Source organism: Eleutherodactylus coqui, chromosome 4, assembly GCF_035609145.1.
Source record: "Eleutherodactylus coqui strain aEleCoq1 chromosome 4, aEleCoq1.hap1, whole genome shotgun sequence".
Lineage (NCBI taxonomy): Eukaryota > Metazoa > Chordata > Amphibia > Anura > Eleutherodactylidae > Eleutherodactylus > Eleutherodactylus coqui.
Window position 1 is genome coordinate 45,415,926 of NC_089840.1, and position 27,373 is coordinate 45,443,298.

Genomic DNA, 27,373 nt, shown 5'->3' on the forward strand with positions numbered 1-27,373 from the left:
TTACGTACTTGTAAGAAAACAGTAAAAAGTTCACACACAATGTATCACAACAGCAGGGCAGGAAACAATATTAGGTATATAATATTTCATATCTACACTGGAACTTCCGTTTGGAGGTTCTGTCGCAGATCCGGCACCAAATAACGGTAAGTGCCGTAAAATGCCGAACAGCTGAGCAGAAATCAAACAGACCCCATTATAGTTAATGGGGTTCATTTGGCGCTGTTTGGTTCCATCATAAGATGGATTTGTTCGGCCCGGGGATTCCTCTTTCCTGTTCTTATAATGGAGCAGGAAAACTGAACCCCCTAGTGCAGATGTGAAAGCAGCCTTAATATTACTATTCAGTACTCAATCCTTTTTACACAGAAACATAGATCACACAGTCCCCTCTTTAAGGGGTTAACACTTTGACGGCAGCAAACTTGACGGCAACATACAACCCCAACCGAGATATTATGAATGCGATGGCACACGTTCCTATGGCTCTATCTCAGCCCATAGGCACAAGCACTTGACCAGTTCAAACTCTACTAAACAGTCCTGTGTTATTAACGGTGTGCACACCTACAGTCGAATTGGGACCAGCCTCACTTATGTATATCATGTAGGAGTACTAACTTCAACCGGCTCAGGCTAATCCAAAGTCGGGAGTGTTCCTTTACCATGGTGTCTCGAAGTCCTTGTTGCTGTTCTGTCCGGTCTCCTGATTTCTCAGCAGGTCATCCTAGGTCCTTTGGTGATTTTCCTCTCTCTTATGGCTCCTGCGGCAGGACAATGTTGATTCATATCTATGGCATATACTGTGTGCTCCGAGCTGTTCCTTGCCCTACAGTATGCAATCTGGTCCCATGCTGCATCTTCACTGTGCAGACAATTCTAACCCAATATATTTTTGTGCCTACTGGGACCAGCAGTACTCCAAACTACGCTCTGCCTCTGCACTCCGTCTCTTGCAGCATCTCAGCTCCTTACAACTCTGATTCTTTCCTCTTGTGATGCAGTTTTTTCATTTTTATATGACATCCTACTCCTCCTGAAATTTTTGGGGCACTTCTAGGGAGGGGGCGGGGCTTAATTCTTCAGCACTGCTAAGTGCTAAGAACTTCCACCACAACTCACCGCTGTTCTTCTGAACCTAGCACATGGCTCTGGTTCTGTAGTCCATCACCTCCCCCTGCCGATTTGACAGAGTGGCAGAGCCTAGCGCAGATAAAGTGGCCACTTGTCAGAGCAGCTGGAAGCCGCTATAGTAAGAGGCAAAAACCAAGGCATATGCTCCTCCTCCTAAACAGTACACAGTGTACCAGAAAATGGCATGGAGCCATCTCTCATGTGGTGTCTAATAGAGCAACTCATCCTGCCCCACATAAAGGCCAATGCAAGACATGTAGCACTGTATTATAGAAAGGCGCTACTAGACAGCCAATCAGTGTATGCATTTAACTAATACTGGTGTTACACCAGAGAAATGTCCGTGCCGATTGGTTGGATTTTCCAGCAAAGTGTATTTCCCACTGATCTCAACTGTATAGACACATTATATGTGAAGTTTTGTTTTAAGTTACAGTGGCCATAGAAAGACCAATGTAGGATGACAATATTGTATCTTGAGGCCATTGTAATTTGAGGAAATACTGTATCTTCCACTGATGCAGACACAATCCAGCAATATCTTGCAACCATCACTAGGGGAGCTCACTGCATGCAATTTGCTTTACACTTCTAACTGAATTCAATAATAGTTACATAAATCTTAAAACAACAAGCTCCCCCTAGTGGTGGCTGCAGATGGCCAAGATTTTATCATGTATCTCTTTGCCTGTTTAAACGAATTGTGACATCAACTCCTTTACTGCCCTATACCACCAGGGTTGCAGACAATGGCCTTCACTACACTAGACCTAGACCTGGGTGCAGTTTAAAATTATTTGCCTGGATGCAATGTGTCAATGTACTGTATATCTGGCTGATCTAGCCTTAAAGGGGTTGTCCCGCGAAAGCAAGTGGGGGTATACACTTCTGTATGGCCATATTAATGCACTTTGTAATGTACATCGTGCATTAAATATGAGCCATACAGAAGTTATTCACTTACCTGCTCCGTTGCTAGCGTCCTCGTCTCCATGGTGCCGTCTAATTTCAGCGTCTAATCTCCTGATTAGACGCGCTTGCGCAGTCCGGTCTTCTCCCTTCTGAATGGGGCCGCTCGTGTCGGAGAGCTGCTCCTCGTAGCTCCGCCCCGTGACGTTTGCCGATTCCAGCCAATCAGGAGGCTGGAATCGGCAATGGAACGCACAGAGCCCATGGTGCACCATGGGAGAAGACCTGCGGTCCATCGTGGGTGAAGATCCCGGCGGCCATCTTAGCAAGGTAAGTAAGAAGTCGCCGCAGCGCGGGGATTCGGGTAAGTACTATCCGTTTTTGTTTTTTTTTACCCCTGCATCGGGTTTGTCTCGCGCCGAACGGGGGGGGCTATTGAAAAAAAAAAACAACCTGTTTCGGCGCGGGACAACCCCTTTAATTATAAGGGCACTGTACGTTAACATTTATTTAATGCGGTTCTGTGTTATCTGAGAGAACAGTGTCTAGGTCTCTAACTCTTACCCACTACCTAAAAAGCCTAGAGGGAGCATTACTTATCCTGTGCAGCTTTTCAAGATGATCATGTAATAAATAGAGGGAGATAATGATCTTTTATAAAAGCAGACTGCTTTTGAGAGAAGGTCAGGAACTGATCTGCTTTGTCTACTCATGCACATGCAGTCCTTGCACTTTTGTTCAGCCACCACTAGTAGGAGCTCTCAGCATTCAGATTTTTTTTCATCTCTCATTGAGTTCGTCTATCTGTATAAATCCATATGCAGTGAGCTCCCCCTAGTGGTGGCTGCAGGCGGCCACAGTTTCATAATTTGACCCTATGACTGTGTGAAAGGAAGCAAGGGATTTGGAGTTTTGTGTAAAAAAAAAATGTAGATCTGATTTCTTTCAAAATATACATGAAGCAGTGTGTGTAGATAATAATAAAAAAATCTTTCTTTACATAATGCCAACATATTGTGCTACAGTTTAAAGATCAAATGGTACACAACAGACAAAATAAGACATTGGATACAGAATTTAACTAATAAATAGTTGATGATAAGGACCCTGCTCACAAGAGCTTACAATCTATGCGGAAATAGGGATGATACATGAGGTACACGTTCTTGTTCTGTACAATAGTCCAGCCATCTGTTATATAACTAGGGTAGTATATATAAAGCTGTATGAGCCGGTCACCAGCTAGTATCTGTATATGTACAGATATGAAGTGCATTAGGGCGTATGAGGTGTAGGGGATACAATGGGATGGAGGGGTCAAGTTCTGGGAGAGAATGTAGAAGAGTAAATGCAGAAGAGTTAGATTAGGCAATGTGATGAGCCTCCCTAAAGAGGTGTCCTTTTAGGGCATGCTTATAACTGTAGGTGTTGTGGATTAACCTAATAGTGTGGGGTAGAGCATTCTAGAGAGCAGGTGCAGCTTGGAAAAAGACTTGGAGACACGAGTGGGAAGTTTGGATTATGGAGGAACTAGACTAAGGTCATTAGCAGAAAGGAGAGCATGGGTAGGGCGGTAGAAAGAGATGGGGGAGGAGATATAGGAGGTGCAGCTCTGTGGAGAGCTTTATGGATGAGCGTTATCAGTGCAGTGACTGCCACAGAATGGAGGCATCGGTGTGGGATGGAAAGATGAGCCTGACTGCTGCATTCAGATAAATATATCACTCATACCTAGAGTACACTACTTTGTCCTCATTATGCACACAGCTGAGCCTGTATGAAAAGTCCCTGGGAATTGTGTGCTTTATATGGTGCCATAACAGGTTTTCGTATTGTGTTCCATATGTCAGTGTATTATGGAGATTTTCCCACTTAAAAGCACCATATTCCTCCATCATTAACAGAAAACTTTTCATACCCTCCATATTTTACCCCATCTATTTAGGGTTTTTTTTTCTTCTTTTTTTCCCTTTTGCCCCTTTCTTTTCTGAAGAAATGCATCTGGTTTTCAAGAGGAGAAATCTGTGTTGGTTGATTATTTTTAAACTTCCTGATGCGGAATCAGCTGAATAGAGAAGCAGAGTCATTAGCATCATGCAGAGGAGGAAGACTGATGATTTCATTGTGTGCCGTCTATGAGACTAAATGCCACAACGATTTGCTCTATAATACCCGTCTGATAGAAATGACATTATTTAGTCTATCGGACGTTGAAGACGCTTGTCACAAAGACTTCAAAATGACACAGCGCAACTTAAAGGAAGTCTGCCACCTATTTTTTTGTGCCATAAACCAAATGTACTGTATAATGTGAGATGTTAAGTGGAATCCACAGATACCTTTATTTAGGTTTGGAATAATTTCACAGTTCAGATTATTAGCCTTTATGTTTATCCCGCACCATATGTAAATGTTACGTTTGTGCAGGCTGTGGGAACAGCGAGCTACACGAATGCAACCTCTTTAAAGCTGAAGAAAAACCAGAAGGGAAGGATATGCATGATCACCATTCACAACAAACATAAACTAAACATCCTATCACCTAAGGATGAAAGGGGTTATACCAAACATAAACCGAACATGCAAGCAACAAGGGAAAAACAGGGACATAGGACCTACACCAACACCAGGCTCCAAACACTTACCAATGTACTAAAACATCAAATATCAATTACTACAAGGTATTAGCCCATATTTGGGCCAAAATACTGTACATACTCGAGTATAAGCCGAGTTTTTTAGCATATTATTTTGTGCTGAAAAAGCCCCCCTCGGCTTATACTCAAGTGAGGTAAAAAGAAACAAAACGCAATACTCACCTCCCAGCCAGCATTTGTGTCCATGGCGCGATGCTCATCCCAGTGGTGCGGCAAGCTGCTTCAGACTTCTCCCCGCTGTCATCTCCCTGGCTTAGTTTTGAATTGCCTTGCTATTAGCGCTGTGTGAGATAGTGCTGTGATTGGATCGAGAGCCAGCCAATCAAAGCCGGCACTCAATCACTCACAGCCATTCAGTGAATGACATCACTAAATGGCTGTGATTTGTTTATCGTGTACCCGCTATGATTGGCTGGCGCTCGATCCAATCACAGCGCTTCCTCACACAGCACTGACGGTGGGGGAATTCAAAACTGAGCCAGGGGACACAGATGCCGACTGGGAGGTGAGTACTGCGTTTTTTTTTACCTAGTATATACTCGAGTATGGCTAGGTTTATACTCAAGTCAATAAGTTTTACCAGTTTTTTGTGGTAAAAGTTATTGACTCAGCTTATACTCAGGTCGGCAAATACTCGAGTCTATACAGTATGTAAATTCACAAGCCCATGTCAAAGGTCCTCATTATCTTGTAAATCCCAAATCTAACTAGCACAGATAAGGAAATCCTGCCTACAATCAGGGCGATTGTTCTAATAAGGACGGCCTTACACTGGAACTTAGGGGCCTCGCACACCCTAGATGGGAATAGGCAGGAATACCAGACAAGGAAAGAGCAAATCAGACAAGGACATGATACACTACAGGCATCTGCACGCCTACGGATGCATGGGAATTCCAACATAACACACATCAAGAGTCTGCACACCTATAGACATACACTGAAAAAGACACTATTCATACCAGGTCCACATACATTCACACCAGGTCCACATACTTTATTCTTCCTCCATAAAATGTATGCATTTTATGGAGTGTGAATAAAGTTCTACAATTTAACTTACTAACATGAATTGAGTTCCTGAGTGGTGCACCCTTATATGTATCTTGGACTGAATATTGAGGTCTGAGGCATCTAAAGCCTTATACTATGGAGCCAGCACCTCTGATGATTACTTCCCCACAGAGTGAACTTATTTGGTGTGCCACTGACAACAGCTGTTCCTCTACTATTCACACCAGGTGTCTGCACACCTACAGACAGAGACTGAACAAACAGACACTAAACAAGTTATTGTTCACATCAGGTGTCCTCACACCTACAGACCCTGAACAAGTCATTGTTCACACCAGGTGTCTGCACACCAACAGACACAGGTAAATTGCACCCAGAACCTTATGCATGGATACATACACTGAAACAGACATAGTTTAAGCGCCCACACCCAAACACATAAGGAGCAGAGCATCAGACATTACCAATCTGACTGAGTAAAGGACATCCGATGTCTGAAACCACACCTGACAGAAGGGTAAAAGAGCAAGTTTAAGTTGGTCTAATCTGTGCTTACCTTTTGTGCCTGTCTTCTGTTATTCAGCTTCATAATTGTGTTGGAATCACGCCCACATTTTCAAGAAAAAAATTGTCAGTCATTCGTTCTTTTCAGCGCAAATCAGTTGTAAATATGTTGTAAAAGTGGTGCGCAAGTTACACCTCAAATCTGGTGGAAAGAGCTTCATAAATAATGCAAGAGTAGCAGGCATTGTCCTCTCATTCTGGTGACTATAGTAAAGTTGAACAAGACTTTAATGCTCTGACCATGTCTGGTTAATACAAGACAAGTGCAACAGGTTTGTGTGTCTAAGGGCTCCCACCCACTGGCGATATTTTCTCTACTGCGATGCGATTCTAAAGTTAAAGTCTAGCATGGCAGTGCGAGAAAAAAATCGGCATGACGCCGGGATATCGGCATCACATCGACATATCGCCAGTTTTTTCAATGAGGCCAGCGGCAGCAGCGCTAGCCCCATTGAAAAGAGATGGAGAATGCCAGGGACTTTTGCCACAGCTGTGACAGCTGTGGCAGAAGTGCCCGGCATTCTATTCCATTGCTTTCAATGGGATCGGCAGCTCTGCTTTCTGCCAAGCCTCGTGGAATGATTATCGGGGAAGGGCTTGAAATATAAGCCCTTCCCCAATAATCATCAATAAGTGGTGAAAAAATAAAAAAAATTATTACTCACCTCTCCTGCGCTCAGCCGCGTCCTCCTGCTGGCTCCCCGGCACTGCTATGAAGCTATTTTAGCAGTCAGGGATTTAAAAAGCTATATTTAAGAGCTATATGTGATTGGCTGAGCGCTCAGCCAATAGCTAAGCAGTAGCTGCTATTGGCTGAGCCCTCAGCCAATCTGCACAGCCCTTTCAGGAGGCGGGGATTTTTAAATCCCCGACTGCTGAAAGAGCTTCATAGCAGTGCCGAGGAGCCAGCAGGAGGACGCCGCTGAGCGCAGGAGAGGTAATATTTTTTTTTATTTTTTCACCACTTATTGATGATTATCGGGGAAGGGCTTATATTTCAAGCCCTTCCCCGATAATCATTCTGCGGGGCTTGGCTGAAACCATTGATTTCAATGGGATCGGCAGCAGTGCCGATCCCATAGAAAGCAATTGAATAGAATGTCGCGGACTTCAGCCAGAGCTGTGACAGCTGTGGCAGAGGATTCCTTCATCCCCGAGGTCCCCGCAGGTATGAAGGAAACTCCTGCCACAGCTGTCACAGCTTTGGCAGAAGTCCGCGGCATTCTCCCTATGCTTTCAATGGGGCTAGCGCTGCTGTCGCTAACCCCATTGAAACCACTTGCGATATGCCGGTTCTATACCGGCCTCTTTCTTGCGCTGCGAGAGTTTTCTCGTGCTTTCGCAGCGCAAGAAAGAAAATATCGCAAGTGGGTGGGAGCCCTTAGTAATATAGTAGAAGCAAACTTTAATGCCTTTGCTCTCTGCTTAATATAAAGCCAGAGAAGTTCTTGTTTAGAGCTGAGAGAACTTTCAAAATTTGGGTCAGTTGAATTTAGTCAAAAAGTTTCGTTCAAATTAATTAGAACTGTCTTGTAGCACTCTCACCCTAGGTTCAAATCTGACCAAGGACAACATCTGCATGGAATTGGAAACCTCCATGCAGATGCTGCCCTTGATCAGATTTGAACCTAGCACACCAATGCCACAAGGCAACACTGCTAACAGAGCTACTCCTATTAGGGTGTTCAATGGTAGTTTTAGGGGTTTTTTTTATGAACTTTAAGTTCAGCCGAAACAGACCACCTGAGATCTGTTTTTTTGGGCAAATTGAACTTTTAGTAATGTTGAACCACAATTTCGGGTTCTACAGGTTCACTTCACTCATCTCTGGTGTACTGTAGATGCCATATCTGATAAAAAAAATACTGTATATCTAGCATCTTTTACTATTCTCTGTATCTTCACTATCAATTGCGAGGCTGTGCTATTATTCCAGTAACAGACCCATTTTGTTATTTTTACCGTTGTATTGTACGGCGGACGATTCTAGAATTGATTCTAAAATAATTTTTCTATTATTCTTTTTCTTCTTTGATGAAGCCGAGAGCCTTGATTTTTCTGCAGCTCCAAGGCTGGAGGTGTAGAAGTGATTTTCTTGTACAGCCGTGTCTGACGTCACTGCAATGTGATATTATAGCCAGGTGTTACCATAGCAGCTCTATTCACAAAGCCTGGAGTCACTTCAAGACACAGTCTGCAACAATGACCATCGGGTGTCGGAAGTGAACGGTAACAATGAGGGTAGGAGACTGTGCAACATCATCAACATTGTACCTCTGCTTTATGTCCCTGACTTTATCCCCCCCCCCCCACATATCATGATGCTTGCACCCCCTATAGCAGTGATGACGAACCTTTTAGTGACTGAGTGCCCAAACTGCAACCCAAAACCCACTTATTTATCGCAAAGTGCCAACACGTCAGGGGGAGGGGCTTTTCACGATGTACTATTTTACTCCCAACGTTCTAAAAAGGACAGGGCTGCTTTAAAATAGACAGCGTGCAGATTTTGACTGCTTTTTGGATGCGGAAATGCTGCAGAATGTCCTCAGCGGAAATTTCTGTCGCAAATTCTGCAGCATTTCTGCATCCAAAAAGCAGTCAAAATCTGCATGCTGTCTATTTTGAAACAGCCCTGCCCTTTTCTGCCGCATGTAAACATACACCAGCAGTAATAGTGACATTCCCCAGAGCAGCCCCCGCGGTAATAGAGACATCCCCCAGAGCGGCCCCCGCGGTAATAGTGACATCCCACAGAGGCCCACAGTATAATAGTGAGACGCCACAGCGGCCCTGAGTATAGTAGTGAGACCCCACAGCAGCGCCCAGTAATAATTGTGCCCCCACAGCGTCCCCCAGTAGTGACAGTGCCCCCCTGAGGCCCATATACTTACCCTCTCATCCTCGTGGAAGCTCCACTATTCTTCTGCCTGGCGCGCCGCCAGCAGCGCTGATCGCAGGTGCACACTGTGCCGTCAGTGTGTTGCCGGATGCCTCCTCCCCCTGCTCCCGCGGAACCTAAGAGGAGACGTCAGGGTAGGAGAAGGCGGATCCCGGCTTCACACTGACATCACAGTGTGTGCCGGGATCAGCGCCGCTAGCAGTGCAGTAAGTGAATACCAGCAGAGGCGCCGCGGCCCCTGCCGGTATTCATTGCTAATGTGGTGAGCTGCTGGCGACAGCGCATGCCAGCAGGGCGGGCTCGCCACCACTGCCCTATAGCAACACTCCTGTTGTCCTCACTAACATCCTCACATGAGGAAGCAGGTCAGTGCACTCCTCTCCTCAAACTCTTTTATTGTAAAACTAAAAACCATACAGCCAAAAAAATGCAAAAAAAAAACTTGTGCAATTTGCAACAAAACATGAATAGACTTGTAATAAGTAGGGACACAGTTTTTTGGGATGGCGCAAAAAATGACTAGGGTGAAATGGGGCATGTTTTGGGGTGTTGTGAGGGGCGTGGCTTATAATAACATATGTTTTTACCTCCAATATTCTAGTGACAGCAACTAGTAATATTACCCCCAGCAGTGGGCCAAAAAGTAACAGTGCCCTCTGTAGTATCCCCAGTAGTAACAGCACTACCAGTAATGACCTCAATAGAAAGAGCACTCTCAGTAGTGGCTGCAACAGTAACAGTGGCCCAGTAGTGGGCCAAAAAGTAACAGTGCCCTCTGTAGTAGCCCCAGTAGTAACAGCACCCCCAGTAATGGCCCCAATATTAACAGTGCCATCAGCAGTGGCTCCAATACTAAGGGTGGACACACACTGGCATTTTTTCTCCACTGCGAAGCGAGACTAAAGTTAAAGTCTCGCATCGCAGAGCGAGAAAAAAGCCAGCATCACGTCGGGACATTGGCATCACGCCGGCATATCGCCAGTCTTATCAATGGGGCTAGCGGCAGCAGCGTTAGCCCCATTGAAAAGAGAAGTAGAATGCCGGAGACTTCTGCCACAGCTGTGACAGCTGTGACAGCTGTGGCAGAAGTCCCCGGCATTCTATCCCAATGCTTTCAATAGGATCGGCACTGCTACCGATCCCATTGAAAGCAATAGTTTCTGCCAGCCCCACGGAATGATTATCGGGGAAGGGCTTGAAATATAAGCCCTTCCCCGATAATCTGCCAAAAGTGTGTAAAAAATGTTTTAAAAAATTATACTCACCTCTCCGGTGCTCAGCCGCATCCTCCTAGTGGCTCCCCGGCACTGCTATTAATCTCTTTCAGCAGTCGGGGATTTAAAAATCCCCACCTCCTGAAAGGGCTGTGTAGATTGGCTGAGGGCTTAGCCAATAGCAGCTACTGCTTAGCTATTGGCTGAGCGCTCAGCCAATAACACACTGCCCGTAGCTATTCATTCATGCCGATCCCATTGAAATCAATGGGCTAGAATGCCGCGGACTTCTACCACAGCTGTCACAACTGTGGCAGAAGTCCGCGGCATTCTCCCTATGTTTTCAATGGGGCTAGCACTGCTGCCGCTGGCCCCATTGAAAACACTAGCGATATGCCGGTCCTATACCGGCGTCTTTCTTGCACTGCGAGGCAGGAGTTTTCTCGTGCTCTCGCAGCGCAAGAGAGAATATATCGCAAGAGAGAATAGTGCCCCAATAGTAGCAATGGCCCCAGGAGTAGTCCCAATAGTAATAGTGCCCCCCAATAGTAACAGAGACCCCAGTAGTGGTCACAATAGTAATAGTGTCATTAATAGTAGAACCAATAGTAATAATTCCCCAAATAGTGGCTGCAGTCTTAATAGGGCCCCTTGTTTGTGCCCTCCCCATCCTAAACCTGGGCCCTGGGCAGCAACCCCACAGCTTCAAGTATGTCATTCATCTTGTCTTGCTTCTATGTGGCTGCACTGCTAGAATTAGAGGCTATGATCCCCAACCTCCCCTCACACCATCTGTTCTGCGTACAGGACATTCAGAACGTAGACGCCGGGAGGACAAGTTGGGGGTCACAGTCTCTGCTTCCAGGGAGTGACATACTTCATGCTGTGGGGTTGCTGCCAATCTGAACTCACAGAAAGCAATGGCAGGTAAAAAATAAATACCGGCACCAGCTCTTCCACTTAACTACCGGCTAGTGAGTCCACAGTGGCAACCATGCACAGAGGTGATTAGGAGTGGCAACCCTCCACGGAGGTGATTAGGAGGGCAATTTATAGCAGCTTTAAACTTTTACTGTACATGCATTTATATTTTAACACTCCATGGAGGCCGCATTCCCTTTATTGCTACAAGCAAAGTGTCTATCAGACCTCACAGCCACAATGGTTAACACGTCACAGGCCACAACTTTCAGGTCACAGACCTTGCAGCTTCAAGGTTTAACCACATGCAGTTTCTAATGTCCTGTTGTCTCAAAGTGGACCTCTCTGACACAGGGGCAATGCTCTCAGTTGCTAACTTCCTTCCTGACTCCTTTCTATGCCCCCAGTACATACCCCACTGTACAGGCTCCTGCCCATCTCTTCATGGCAGCAGTCTCAGTACCTTGTCCTACTTACAAGAAGGCCACAGTCAAACTCAACCCATCACACTTAGCAGACATCAGTAATAATGCTAACTCTTCTGTCCCCATCAGTAATAATGCTCTTCTGTCCCCATCAGAAATAATGCTAAAACTTCTGTTCCCATAATGAAAAATGCCCCTTTTTGTCCCACTTAGAAATAATGCCCCTCTTCTGCCCCATTATAAATAATGCCATTATTTCTAACCCCATAGTAGATAAGGCTGCCACTTTTGTCCCCATAAGTTATGTTTCCAATTCTGCCCTATAATTAATAATGCCTATATTCATTTATCACAGTCAAGAGAGGAGCCAAAGTGTCCGTAAAGGGCTGGACCTGGCAACTTCCTCAAAACAAGTCCCTCAAACACTGGTCTCACTTCATCTTCTCCAACCACATCTATTAAAATATCTACCCCAAGCTCAGAGGCAGCCCCAGCTAGGACATGCTTCAAAACATCCAACATAAAATCTTTCTTCCTCAATAGCTATGACTAATAGGATTTCATGACTAGTGTTGTTTATCTTTATTGGGTGGAAAAATTGCCCCTATTTTTGCCAAATCTAATCGGCCAAATACAACTTGATTTTTGGTGAAACTTGCAGGATAATTGAATTTCCCAAAATAACTGCTATAGATGACAGAGTTCGGCTAATCAGCAGCCAGGGTGCCTTGTTGACGCCACCAAATGTTTCCTCCATCTTGTATATGGGAAGAAGTTTCATTGGATGCCTGTATCACATGACCAAGCCATATATTACATAGACACAGTGTAAGCAGCGGTAATTTTAGAGTTGATCATAGGACAGAAAAGCTGCATCATGTTTATATGCTATATGACACGGGGTCTGTTGTTAGGGCCAGATATTCTACAGAGGATATATTGCTACTGGGTGTGAAAGCTTGTATACCAGTAGACAACTTAAATGGGGTTTTATTGGAGGGAACAGGGAAAGGAGCTGCCAACGTGCTCTCCTAAAACTCATATGTATAGGGGAATGTAGCCACATGGCCAAAGTGCTGTTGACAGCTCTGCAGGTCTAGACTAATACGTGGCTGATGCTGCACAATCTGAAGCCAGGCAAGGTTGTGTGTTACAAGGGGGCAAACCTCCTGGCAGCCCTTCACCCGGGAAATCTTACACACATACCTCGCTTGGCTCATGTGATGAACTCTTAGTGCAGCACTTTCTTAACAATTATCCAAGTTTATATCCACTGCTGGAAAAGGCCAGGAAACAGCTTACACTTTCGGCATTCAAACCCAATCGCTTCTTGTCTGGCGGAGTGCAGTGACAGTTGGCCTACCAATCAATTGCCTCATCGGTGACACATCTTGATGATCTAATTCCACATTGCATATGTTGCAAGCGGCAGCAGGGAGTGATGACGGACTACCAGATGGTGTATGCCGTTAGCAGATGACTGTGGCTGCAGATCAAAGATGCTTGTGCTGTTGTAGCCTGCTTTGAGGAAGTGACCAAAATGGTCAGTTGTGATGGCGCACTGATCAGTATAACCATCCCTGTCATCTCACTGCTGGAACAGATGCTGTTGTTGTCATAGAAGGAGGAAAGCATACCAATCTCACAACTGTCTGGCCAGTCTGTCATTACTCAATACAGCAGGGAGGGTAACTTTGGGCAAGAAAGGGGGTGTCTTCTCCAACATGTTTCTCCACCTATGGGAGAAGTATAGAGAATGAAGAGCCAAGGAGGAGGAAAAAGAAGAAGAGAAGGAAAATATTATAGGTCCAGAGGCAGGAGAGGCAGCTATGCAATGTTCCTTCCATTCATCACTAATTCCAGCTATTATACGGGGATGATGGGACCAGCCAGAGGAGACTCTTAGGCCTAAACCAGAGGAACGTGGGCCATCACCCTTAGGCACTTTGAGGCATATGAATTCTTTTATGCTGCAGTGCTTGCAGAAGGACCATTGCATAGCCCACATCAAAACATCAGATCATTACTGGATGGCCAACTTCCTTGATCCCCGCTACAAGGCCAAAATGACAAATCTCATTCCAGCAGTTGAGAGGGACCTCAAAATGCAGCATTATCAGGACAGACTACTAAGTAGCTTGAGCAGAGCATTCCTCGATGACCACAGTAATGGCTCATGACAAACAAGCAGGAAGGCACCGCAGCAGCACCACAACTAATGGCAGGAAAAGACTAATAGCCTGAAGCCATAGGATAGGGCTGACAGTCACAGGTAGCACATATCCATGATGGTCCATGAGAATGTAAACTCCTGCATGGATGTACTCAGACATGGCGTTGACCCTTTGACTGCTGGTTGTCTAAGTCAGGCCATTGTTCACCACCATGATGTTATCCTGACCTCTGAACTCTCACTCTATGATCTCACAATTGTTTTCATTGTCTTTTCAGTCAAATGCTATCATAAAATACTCTGCGGTGCTGTGCCAACTGTCTCTTGTTTAATTCCAAGTCTGTGACTTCCTTTTTGTCTCATTTTTCTCCTCGCATTACATTAGCTAAATACAGGGGATGGGCAAAAATATGGAAACACCGTACAAAATACATAGGATTTTAACCATTAGCACTGAACTGCCCTTTTGGCCCCTGCTTGGCTGAGAACTTTCCTGCCAAATTTGTGTTTACTTCACCTCTTGCCCTGCTCTGGGTGGTTTTCGAAACCAGCTGGTAACAGCAGTTGAATGGCTCAAACCCTTTGACCAATGCAACCTTGTTGCTCGGGCAGATGTTCATATCTGCCCGGCAGCATCTGTGTCATATTACCTCCTCTTAAGTTACATGGGATTATAAATCATATTTCAATAAGACATGCAGAATCTGATTTTAAAGCATGCATTTTGTACAGTGTTTCCATATTTTTGCCCACCCCCCGTAGGTAACTGTGCTCTGCAAAAGCTGAATATTATTCTCTAAAAATACTCTGTGCTACTGTGAACATTCTGAGGACTAATCACATTATACTGACTATAGTCTGGTCACATCTAACTGAGCACATCTTATAAGTATCAGCAATACCGTCTCCTGAGACTGGATGTGCAGACAAGATTTCGGTTTTCTCCTCTTCCGGCAGTGAGAGGGTGATGGGAAGATTCCAGTGCACAAGTTTTTACTCTTTTAACAGTCGTTTCTCAGCTTTCCAGGTCTGCGCATTATGTAAATGACGAGATCGTGGGGCTCCGACTAAATTGAGTTTTTACAGTCTATTCTATAAAGTGTAAAATGTGACATTAAAATTACTGCTGCCGCCTCCTACACCTCAGCCGAGAGCGCCGGAATTATATTTATATAATGCATATATAAGACAAACTGCTGTAAGATTCGGGATCATGTACGATTAGAACTCCAGCAACTACAAATGTAGCAGAGCTGAGTTTGCCAGTGCAGCAGAGCAGAATGTGTCAATGCAGTAAATATGAGTTAGTAAAGTCATGCTGGTGACGAGGCAGCACAATATATGAATGGCCAGAAAACTGTCAGAATGTGCTAGAAACATGGTGGAACTGACGAATATCATGTTAATAAATAACACATACCATTTTTAATCTTGTTCTACAGCAGGGGTATCCAACTCATTTTCACCGAGGGTCACATCAGCATCATGGTTGCCTTCATAGGGCCGTTTATAAGGACTCATTCACAGGGGCGTATTTAGGCTTCATATTACGTACGGATTTTTTTCACGTAATTCGGTTAACTTAAACACCATTGATTTGCATTGGGGTATTTAGACATTCGATGTGAAAAAAATCACAGCATGCCCTATTTTGGTTCTATATTACGGACCCAAATTTCTGCTTTAATTCAATTGGATACACAGTGAATACGCATGATACATGCATATTCACGCGTGAATGCCGGAGGGATCGATGGGATCTTCCTGCAGGTCTTTTTTTGCGCACGTGAAAAACGTAGTGAATACATGTGCAATAAAATGCAAGAAGGTCTAAATACACAGCGAGGTTGCTCTCACAGAGACCACTATTAACCCTTTCCAATCCACTGTCTGACGTCTGAAGACATTCTATTTGAAGGCTGTACAGCTCTGATGTCAGAAGACATCCGGCAGGGTATTCTTACTGTATATTACTGGCCACTCTGTTGTCGGGGGCCTCTCCAGCATGTCCCATACCACGTTATTGGCTCTAGCCAGCAGATGGCGCCATTGTATAATGGCAGAAAGAGAAAGTCCCCTAGGAAACCCTGAATCCAAAATTGGATTGCAAAGGGTTAACCGCAATTAGCGTGGTATTTCAAACGTCGTGCTAACCTCGGTATAATGCTCCATTGATTTAAATAGGGCTTATCAGACCAGGGTTGTCTGCTCTATCTTCGTGCATTTTAGTGCTTTTTAATGCACCTCATCACCCATCAAATGCTGTGACATGCATTCAAAAATGCCAGACGGAAACGCGGTAAAATATGCATGCGTGAGAAAGGCCTGAATACACAAAGTTTTAGAGCTTCTTCACAGGAATGTATTTGCGCTTGTTTTTGCATGCGTAAAATATACGCACGCTGAACACAGAGAATAGGACCCATTGATTTCAATGGATTGGCTCACGGGAAGTTTGCTACAGTTGTAACCAGTCTAGCCATAAACACGCCAGCAGCACAAATCTCTCACCTGTTCTGATAGTTTACTACACTGTATCAGTGTGGGTAACATGGATCAGGTTGTGTCGCTCACAGAGGATTGTCTAGACTGGATATAATTGTAGCAAAACATCAGCTTTGAGAAGTATTACCATAAATCTGTAGGTTTTCTGCCTCCGGATGTACCCTAAAATGTTCCCATGCACCGACATCAAGCAGAGATCTTGAAAATGGGGAGAAATTAAAATGCATAGTCTATTAGAAGGTTGCAGACTTCTGAAGTACTGCAGTGTATGGTATGTGATCAAATGTTTGCAAGTGTCCCTTTCTGCAGGGGGAGGAGGCAGGCCAGGCTGGGAGCAGGGCACTGAGCTCCCGCCCCCTCTCCGCCCTATCTCCGCCTTTCGCCACTATTTGTAATGGGAGGATAGGGACGAAGCTGGACTTAGCTCCGCCACTGTCACGCCCTCCCATTGTAAACATTGTCAAGGGGCGGAGAGGAGACAGAGAGGGGGCAGGAGCTCAGTGCACTGCTCCCAGCCCGACCAGCCTTCTCCCCCTGCAGAAAGACACCATATATCGACCGGGCGTGAAAACCGGATGTGTGAATAAGCCCTATAATTGTTAAAAATAATGTATACAAAAAGTTTTAAATAAGCCTTTTTTCTGTATCAATTATTAAAAGATCAAGACAAAAAAACCCACAAAACATTTAGTACCGCCTTATCCATAAAAGTCTGCTCAATCAAAAGAATGCATTATTAATCCCGTACAGTAAATGTTATCAGAAAAATAATACACAGCGCCAGAATTTGGCTTTTTTGGTTATAGTGTCTCCAAGAAAAAAAAAAAAAAAAAGCTATCAAAAAGTCGCATGTCCTCCAAAATTGTAGCAGCAGAAACTACAGATCGTCCCACAAAAAATGAGCCCTTGCACAACCCCATTGAAGAGAAAAAAAGCTATGGCGGTCAAAAGACGGCGACAGAAAATAATTTTAGATCACTGAACTCTGTTATTGGCTGCAGCCCCTGTGACATCCCGAAAATTGGGCGGGACTACTGCTGTAAACGGAGACCAGAGCAGAGGACCGAGCAACGCTGCAGGACACAGTGGGGAGAGGTGAGTATATCAGCAGTTGTTAGTTTTATGGGGAAGGAGTTGTCCCAAGGTCTTACAACTCAAACAACCCTTAAGGCCATTTCCACACGGCCGAGGAAATCACGCGAGATTTGTGCATCTCGCAATGCACAAATGTCACACAAATATGAACCACATTCTTCTAAATGGGGTCGTACACATGAACAGCATGTCCTGTCTTTCGGCATGCCCTCTCATCACATCGCCCACTGTTTTCAATGGGGCAGGCAAACCATCATACTGTGTGCGCGATGCGAGGTTTACCCATTGAAGGAATGGGAAACACTCCGCAATCCGCTGCTGCCCGTAAAAGCCCCCGGAATGATGTGAGGCGGTTTTAACACAAACATACTACTCATCCACAGTGATATTGCATGTTGGCGAGTACAATATCAGGCCACGTTTCACGGCCCGTTATCGCACTCGCCCATGTGAAATTAGCCTTAAGGGGTTAAACTGCTCCTCTTAAACTTAACTAATTAAAAGGGGGTTCCTGTTGATGGAGTTACTCTTCTATACCGCGCTAATCCCCAACTGGACAATGACAAACACCAAAAACCTCTTTAATATCCACAAAACGTCTTATCTAACCATTAAAAAGTTGAAAAACTACAGTGACTGTATAGACGCTCAAACCAAACAAAGTACAAAAAAGTTCTATTGTTAGGGGGCAGCAATGACATTTATCAGATTTTCGGGAGATCTCCTAATAAGCTCCAGGTTTTCAGACCTGTCAATAGAATTGACTTAAGACGTTCGATGACAAACACTTAGACACGGCACCTTCTTCTACCTTTGCCTTGTAGCCAGATGGATTAAATCAATCATCGTCCCCGGCAGGAGAAATATTAATGGATGACAGTAGACATTTCACACACAAGTTTCCTTCAGATGCGATGCTGGGGAAGAGGAGGGAGAAGAAGAGACATCTTCATACGATGGATATTTATTTGTTGCCTCTGCCGCTGACAATTCTGCCAGAAATGAATGTCTTCGAGGCTCGGCTTTTATTCTGCACGTTTTCCGTGTTCCACAGAACCAGGTTAGATAAATGTCACTTCTCACTTGAGTTTATCTTCCGCTATCTCTTTCTTTCTCAGATAATTCTTGGCAAAATAAATGTCCTGCTAGCGCGTGCTTAATCTTCCCTGTTCCTCTGTGACAATCATTTTGTGAAGCAAATGTCCGTGTAAAGCTCAGTTTATGTCCCTTGTCTAAAACTTTTTGGTTTTTTTTCTCCTTTCTTGCCGACACAATGTATGGCAGAAATTTAAAAAGCATTCCAATCCCAAAAGTCCTCCCGTTGTCCTCTTCTGTTAAGCTAAAACGTAAAAAGCTCTTATACCAGACGTGATAATTTCTCTCTGGGAAAAGATAGATGGCTGACAACTAATAGGATGGCCAAGACAGCTCCTATAGGGCTTGTCACTCAGTTTTTTTCATTCCCTTGAATGCCACAAAAACATTCAGGTGTTCCTCCAGTTCTGTGGAATAATAGTGTTCTATGGAAAAATGGGTCCAAAGTGAAGCTTTGTGGGCAAAACTGGTCCTACATTGCCCACCATTGCATAACAGCCTCCCAGGAGATAATCGTGCCACTTGTGTCATTTCACAGGGTGTCGGATAAAAGAGTGCAGGATCTGGACAGGAGTTACCATGGGAGAAGTGAGTGACCTTATTATTTTACTATGGAAGGACATTTATGTAATGAGCTGTTCTAGTATTAATACATAGTAACATAGTATGTTAGGCTGAAGGAAGACAATGTCCATACAGTTCAGCCTGTTTCTACTTCCCCCTGTTGATCCAGAGGAAGGCAAAAAAAAACTCTAATGAGGCAGAAGCCAACTTAGCCCATTTGGGGTAAAAAAAATTCCTTCCCGACCCCATAATGGCAGTCAGAATAATCCCTGGAGCAACGTTTGAAAGTTCCTACCTGACTCCAAGACCCCGAGTCAGGTAGGAATGATTACTATATATATATATATATTGGAGTATTGTAATTGTTTTATTGAATTATTAGTTTCGGGATCGTTATAAAAATATAATTACTCCTTTTTATTTCCTTGTGGTCAGTGAAGTAATGCCTTTTTTTAGGGGGGTGTTTAGGGGAGGGAGCACCATTTCACTACTGGCCTCAGGCAGCAAAAAAGGCTAGCAGGACCTGTGGGTAGAATTGGTCCAAAAATGTATTATATGGATAGTAACTAGGTCTTCTGAATGGCTTGCAAAAAGTCCTTTTAGTGCATATGGTCAAATAAAACATTGTTACAGAGGGGCCTTTTTTAGTCAACTCTCTTAATATGTACAAGTTGGACATGACTCATGCAGTTCATTAAGAAAAAAGTGCCAATGCAAATGTTAACATAACATAGAGCAGGAAAAGAGCTACGTGGGGTGCAAAGCAGCAGACAATAGTACAATCGGCACATGGTACCTGTTGCAGATTTCACATTGGACAAGGACTTTTTGGAGATTGTGGCATTCAGAGTCCCCTGCAAGACTGGAATGGTTGCTAAAAGGGAAGACCAGATTGTATTCAGCAGCAGTTCATGAAGATAAGACATGCTTTAGGTGTACTGTCCCTTTAAAGTTTTTGAGTTTAATAACAAAAACAAAAAACCTGTTTCATTTCTATCTCCTCATGACAGCTCATAAGTCAGGAGCACGGATCTCTGGACTTTATCTAATGTCAGGCAAATAACTTTACTATATGCTTGTGTGGTTTTATTATTACACCAGTGACAGTATATTCCTGGTTTTACGGCCTTTCCACTGCTCACTAACCACTAATTGAAATAATTTTCCAGCAGAGCACGTCTGTTATTGTTTAAAATCTACGCGGCTCTGAATGTATATTAATAAAGATTTTATTTTCTGCGACACTCGGGAACGTCACCTTCTTATCATCTCCATGATAGTTTATTGTCAAATATTTATGGGAAATAAAGATGTCTACAACGACGGCGATCACCAGAGAACATCATATATGACCGTAAATATATGCATATGTATGTGCGTATATTTATAGATATAAATACTAATATAATGCATGTACTGTACCCTGCACCTGCTTTAAATAACAACATGAAAGGAATAGAAGGCACTCAGTGTTCTTAAAAATTCCTAAGCAACTTAAAAGAAAAAAAAACTTATAAGAAAAAAAAAACTTATCAGTGCTTTTTAGAACTATTAAAATACTGACACATATGTACAAGAATAAAACTACTATAATACTGCCTCCTATGTACCAGAATATAACTACTGTAATACTGCCTCCTATGTACAAGAATATAACTACTATAATACTGCCCCCTATGTACAAGACTATAACTACTATAATACTGCTCCTATGTACAAGGATATAACTACTATAATACTGCCCCCTATGTACAAGAATATAACTACTATAATACTGCCCCCCTATGTACAAGAATATAACTACTATAATACTGCGTCCTATGTACAAGAATATAACTACTATAATACTGCCCCCTATGTACAAGAATATAACTACTATAATACTGCCCCCTATGTACAAGAATATAACTACTATAATACTGCCCCCTATGTACAAGAATATAACTACTATAATACTGCCCCCTATGTACAAGAATGCAACTACTATCGCACTGCCCCTATGTACAATATTATGCTTAATAGTTTTTCTTAGGTTGCATGTTTTGTTTTGACTTTCCACTATATATAAATTATTATTCTATATTCTACATTCCCTTTTCCAATTTTCCAGACAGGTTTCCTTTGATTTATGTGATTTGCTTATAATACTATATTACTGCCCCCTATGTACAAGAATATAACTACTATAATACTGCCCTCTATGTACAAGAATATAACTACTATAATACTGCCCCCTATGTACAAGAATATAACTACTATAATACTGCCCCCTATGTACAAGAATATAACTACTATAATACTGCCCCCTATGTACAAGAATATCACTACTATAATACTGCCCCCTATGTACAAGAATATGACCACTATAATACTGTCTCGTATGTACAAGAATATATTAAATACAAGCCCCTTACTGTATGTTTAAGAATATAGTATAATACTGCTCTCCCTGTAGAAGATTATAACTACTATCTACTGCCCCTTATGTACAAGAATATAACTACTATAATGCTGCTCCATATGTACAAGAATATAACTACTATAATACTGTCCCCTATGTACAAGAATATAACTACTATAATACTACCTCCTATGTACAAGAATATAACTACTATAATACTGCTCTCTATGTACAAGAATATAACCACTATAATACTACCTCCTATGTACAAGAATATAACAAATATAATACTGCTCACTATGTACAAGAATATAGCTACTATAATACTGCTCCTATATACAAGAATATAACTACCATAATACCGCCCCCTGTGTACAAGAATATAATTACTATAATACTGCCTCCTTTGTACAAGAATATAACTACTATAATACTGCCCCCTATGTACAAGAATATAACTACTATAATACTGCCCCCTATGTACAAGAATATAACGACTATAATATTGCCCCCTATGTACAAGAATATAACTACTGTAATACTACCCCCTATGTACAATAATATAACTACTATAATACTGCCCCCTATATACAAGAATATTACTACTATAATACTGCCTCCTATTTACAAGAATATAACTACTATAATACTGCTCCCTATGTACAAGTATATAACTACCATAATACTGCCTCCTATGTACAAGAATATAACGACTATAATATTGCCCCCTATGTACAAGAATATAACTACTGTAATACTACCCCCTATGTACAATAATATAACTACTATAATACTTCCCCCTATATACAAGAATATAACTGCTATAATACTGCCCCCTATGTACAAGAATATAACTACTATAATACTGCTCCCTATGTACAGGAATATAACTACTATAATACTGCTCCTATGTACAAGAAAATAACTACTATAATACTGCGCCCTATGTACAAGAATATAACTACTATAATACTGCCCCCTATGTACAAGAATATAACTACTATAATACTGCCCTCTATGTACAAGAATATAGCTACTATAATACTGCTCCTATGTACAATAATATAACTACTATAATACTGCCCCCCATGTACAAAAATATAACTACTACAATACTGCCCCCTATGTACAAGAATATAACTACTATAACACTGCCCCTATGTACAAGAATATAACTACTATAATACTGCCCCCCATGTACAAGAATATAACTACTATAATACTTCCCCCTGTGTTCGAGAATATAACTACTATAATACTGCCTCCTACGTACAAGAATATAACTACTATAATACTGTCTCCTATGTACAAGCATATAACTACTATAATACTACCTCCTGTGTACAAGAATATAACTACTATAATACTGCCCCCTGTGTAGGAGAATATAACTACTATAATACTGTCTCCTATGTACAAGAATATAACTACTATAATACTGCCCCCCATGTACAAGAATATAACTACTATAATACTGCCTCCTATGTACAAGAATATAACTACTAAAATACTGCTCCTATGTACAAGAATATAACTACTATAATACTGCTCCCTATGTGCAAGAATATAACTACTATAATACTCCTATGTACAAGAATATAACTACTATAATACTGCCTCCTATGTACAAGAATATAACTACTATAATACTGCTCCCTATGTACAAGAATATAACTACTATAATACTGTCCCCTATGTACAAGAATATAACTACTATAATACTGCCTCCTATGTACAAGAATATAACTACTATAATACTGCCCCCTATGTACAAGAATATAACTACTATAATACTGCTCCCTATGTACAAGAATATAACTACTATAACACTCCTATGTACAGAGAATACAGAGACTATGTACAGATGATAGAATTGTATGGTAATCTTCCTGGCTTTGCTGTTTGATGTCATATCTTCTTATGGTGATGGTGTGGTTGGCAGTGATGGTGGTAGACATCATCAGTATGTCAGGACTGCTTACCTCTTCTCCTCCCTATTACAGCAGCATCTGTTTCTCGGTCCTTGTGGATGGAGCCGGGATGAGTTATAGACATGTTATTTGAGAAGTTATTATTATAATTTGCAGGTTTGCTATTTTATCACATTTTCAGTGCCACAAATCTCCCGCTTCATCTGCTTAGAAATTGCACTGACTCAAACTGTCATCCTGAATTAAGTGCTAAACCTCTTCATAGATTATATTGCTTTAGATATTGGAAAATGCCCATACTTTCATGTTTCAGTTGGCATGTCACCTCCACATAGTGGCAGCAGATTCTTTTTTTTTCCCCAATAAACTCCTGTTCACAACAATGAAGCCTATCAAATTACTAGGAACTAAGGTAGCATCTGCCTCGTCAATATCAAAAATGTCTGGACCCCAGGACCGTGGTTCTATATACAGTATGCACTGATATACATATTTAATTTTGCATCTAAATACTCTAATATCCCTAATATACAATAAATACCACATCTTCGACAATGCCCCAAAGCAAACTCTTAAAGGGGTTTTCCAGTGAAATACTATTGATGACCTATCATCAGGATAGGTCATCAGTAAAGATGAGCGAGTATACTTGCTAAAGGCAATTGCTCGAGCGAGCATTGCCCTTAGCGCGTACCTCCCTGCTCGAGACGAAAGGTTCGGGTGCCGATGCGGGGGAGGGGTGAGTAGTGGCAGTCAGCAGGAGGGAGCGGGGGGGGGGGGGGAGAGGGAGAGAGAGATCTCCCCTTCGTTCTACCCCGCTCTCCCCCGCAGCTCCCTGCGGCACCCGAACCCTTTGCCTCGAGCGGGCAGGTACTCGCTAAGGGCAATGCTCGCTCAAGCAATTGCCTTTAGCGAGTATACTCGCTCATCTCTAGTCATCAGAAGTTGATTGGCCGGGGTCTGCTGCGTGGTTGTCCTGCTGATCGGTCGGGGTCCCGAACAATGGACCCAGCCAATCAACTATTGATGAACTATCCTGATGATAGGTCATCAATAGTATTTCACTGGAAAACCCCTTTAACTGTATACATGGTGGTGTTCATACTGTGGCTCTCCGACTGTTGCAAAATTACAACTTCCAGCATCTGCAATCCAAAGACTATTGGGGTGCGAGACCCCACAAGCAGGTAGATTAGGAGCCAGAACACATTTTGTGGTAAATAGTAACAGTCTTTACTTGCAGCTGAATTAGCGGTATAGTCTCTAAATTGGCACGCAGTTTCAGAACGTTGCAGCTGAGTTTCAATACTTACCCCACTACAACCTTTGCCATAAGCTGAAACCTACAATTGGGTCCCCTTAAAAATGACCTTTATTAATATGTAGTAAAATATATTGTGTGCGCACCATTTGCAGCAATTGGTTACAATTTAATCCTAGTGGGCACTTGAGCCCCCGAAATTTTTGTTTGCGGTTTCAATACTTGGAAATGCTGAGTCTAGAATTTGTCAGCACTGTCCCCGCTTGTCAATCCTTGCAGGATGAAGTTGCTCTCTCTCCAAATTTGCTGGATACCCTCGACAGTTCACAATAGCATGCACTCAGTCTCTATGGAGTATTTTCTCTCTCTCAGCAATATACATATGTAGCAACACTGATTTGGAAATCAAGCTATTTGCATAGTGCGGCTGTTGCCATTAATTGCCAACTATGCAAATAGCTTAGCCACAAGTTTTACCGCAGTAGCATGCGGTATTATTGTACCTTGACACGACCGGAAGGTAGGAGTTTGACAGGAGGAACGCCCCTCTCACACCCCTAGCTCCCGATAGGGTGAAGACACGAAGGTCCTAGCAGGACAGTGTGGATAGATTTGTCCCAGCGCTGCTCGCTTTGCCTGAGGGTTACTATTGTTCTTAGGCTTACATTATTACCTGTAAATGCTGCCACATTACCGCTGTAACATGGCAGCATTAACATGTAAAAATGCAAGCCTAAGAAGAAATGTTACCCTCACCCTAGGGTTCCCCGCTCACAGCTGCCAGCTTGACCACTTCTGCTCTGCTGCGTGGATTGTCAGCTCCATGTCAGCTGGTCCCCCGCTCACAGCTGCCACGCTCAGCGTTTGTGCTACGGCGCTGTGAGTGTCAGATGCCACCCTCAGCGCTTCTTCTCCGACACTGGGAAAGCCGCATCAGGTGGAAGGAGGGTGGGGGGGGAGTCCTGCGGCGTGTGCTCCTGCACTGGCCGGCCACCGGATACCACTGTCTCTCCCCCGGGCCTGTTGCCACAATGCAGCCGCCGGTATGTGGAACTGAAATTGGTTGGGGGTGCCTATTGTGTAGCATTGCCAGCGGCGCAGGAAGAGCGGGTTTAGGATGCTTTTGTCTCAGTGCAAAAACACAGAGCTAGGTTGCGCCTTGTACTTCGATGGCCAGGAAGGCCATTGGAGCTCTGGCAGTGCGTTTGCACCAGGGCCCATAGGATGCATTTTCCGGCAACTTGCAGTGCCATTCCAGGACCTATGTGCCAGGCTGCTGTGCAGCCAATCAGGTACGGGGGGTGTCACCCCCCTGTCAATCTTGACTCCACCAGGAATTCCTGGTGGCGTCAAGATACAATAATACTGTAGCTTGCTAACACGAGATGCATGAGATGCTACATCGGAAGGAGGTCAACACTACAACTCCCTCTGCTTGATGGTCTGCATTGACTAAGCAGTCTCAGCTCTGTTCAAAAGACTCCAGAGCTTCTCCGCAGCTCATACCTTCAGGCTATACATAACCTCTCCCACAGCGGGCTACAGAACTTCTCTCTCAGCTCAGGACTCAGACCATACCCAGCCTTGCACAGTTCTATCATTCTTGCTCACTACACCACTGTAGCGATCACGGAACACTTTTTGTATGCTACATCACACCACTTTTAACAAACTTAGACGCTACCCTATGGGATGAGACATACCTTACCATTCGTCCAATTGCCTCATATGCTCCAACTAGCATGTTGTTTGCTTATGCAAACCTTCAGAATGGTCACTATGACAGAGATAAAGTCCAGCCACCCATGAAGGACAGGGGCATAACTATAGAGGATGCAGGGGATGAGGGTTGCACCCGGGCCCAGGAGCCTTGGGGGGCCGATAAGGCCTCTCTTCTCCATATAGAAAGCCCAGTACTATGAATAAAGTATTATAGTTGGGGGCCCTGTTCCAGGTTTTGCATTGGGGCCCAGGAGCTTCAAGTTACGCCTCTGATGAAGGCCATAATCGTGTCTGCTAGATCAATCATGCTACATATTTGCATCGTTTAGATTGTGCAATAAATACTAGCAGTTATAGCATGTACCCGACTACACAAAGTTAACATTTCCATCCCCCTTAAAAGGGCATGTTGGAATTTGTAGAATTTGCAATAGCCGGATATCATCTGGAGTTTACCTTGTGGTTCTCCAGCTGTTGCTAAAGGGAACCTGTCATCAATTTTTACTAAAGTTGGCAAAGCCCAGTGGTAGAATCAGAGGTGTAACTTGAAGCTCCTGGGCCCCAATGCAAAATCTGTAACAGGGCCCCCAACTATAATGCTTTATTAATAGTACTGGGCTCTCTATATGGAGAAGAGAGGACTTATGGGCCCCCTAAGACTCCTGGGCCCGGGTGCAACCGCATCCCCTGCAAACCCTATAGTTACGCCCCTGGGTAGAATCAATACCTACACTTGTTTACAAAATACATTTTCCCATGTCCTTTTAGTTAGGCATTCCAGAGGAATTTCAAAAATGTCTGTGCCACATGTAAATCCCGCAGACGGCTCCAGTGGGCGGGCCGGACCGACTCTCTTGTCTGTGGCTTTTCCACTACATTCTCCACG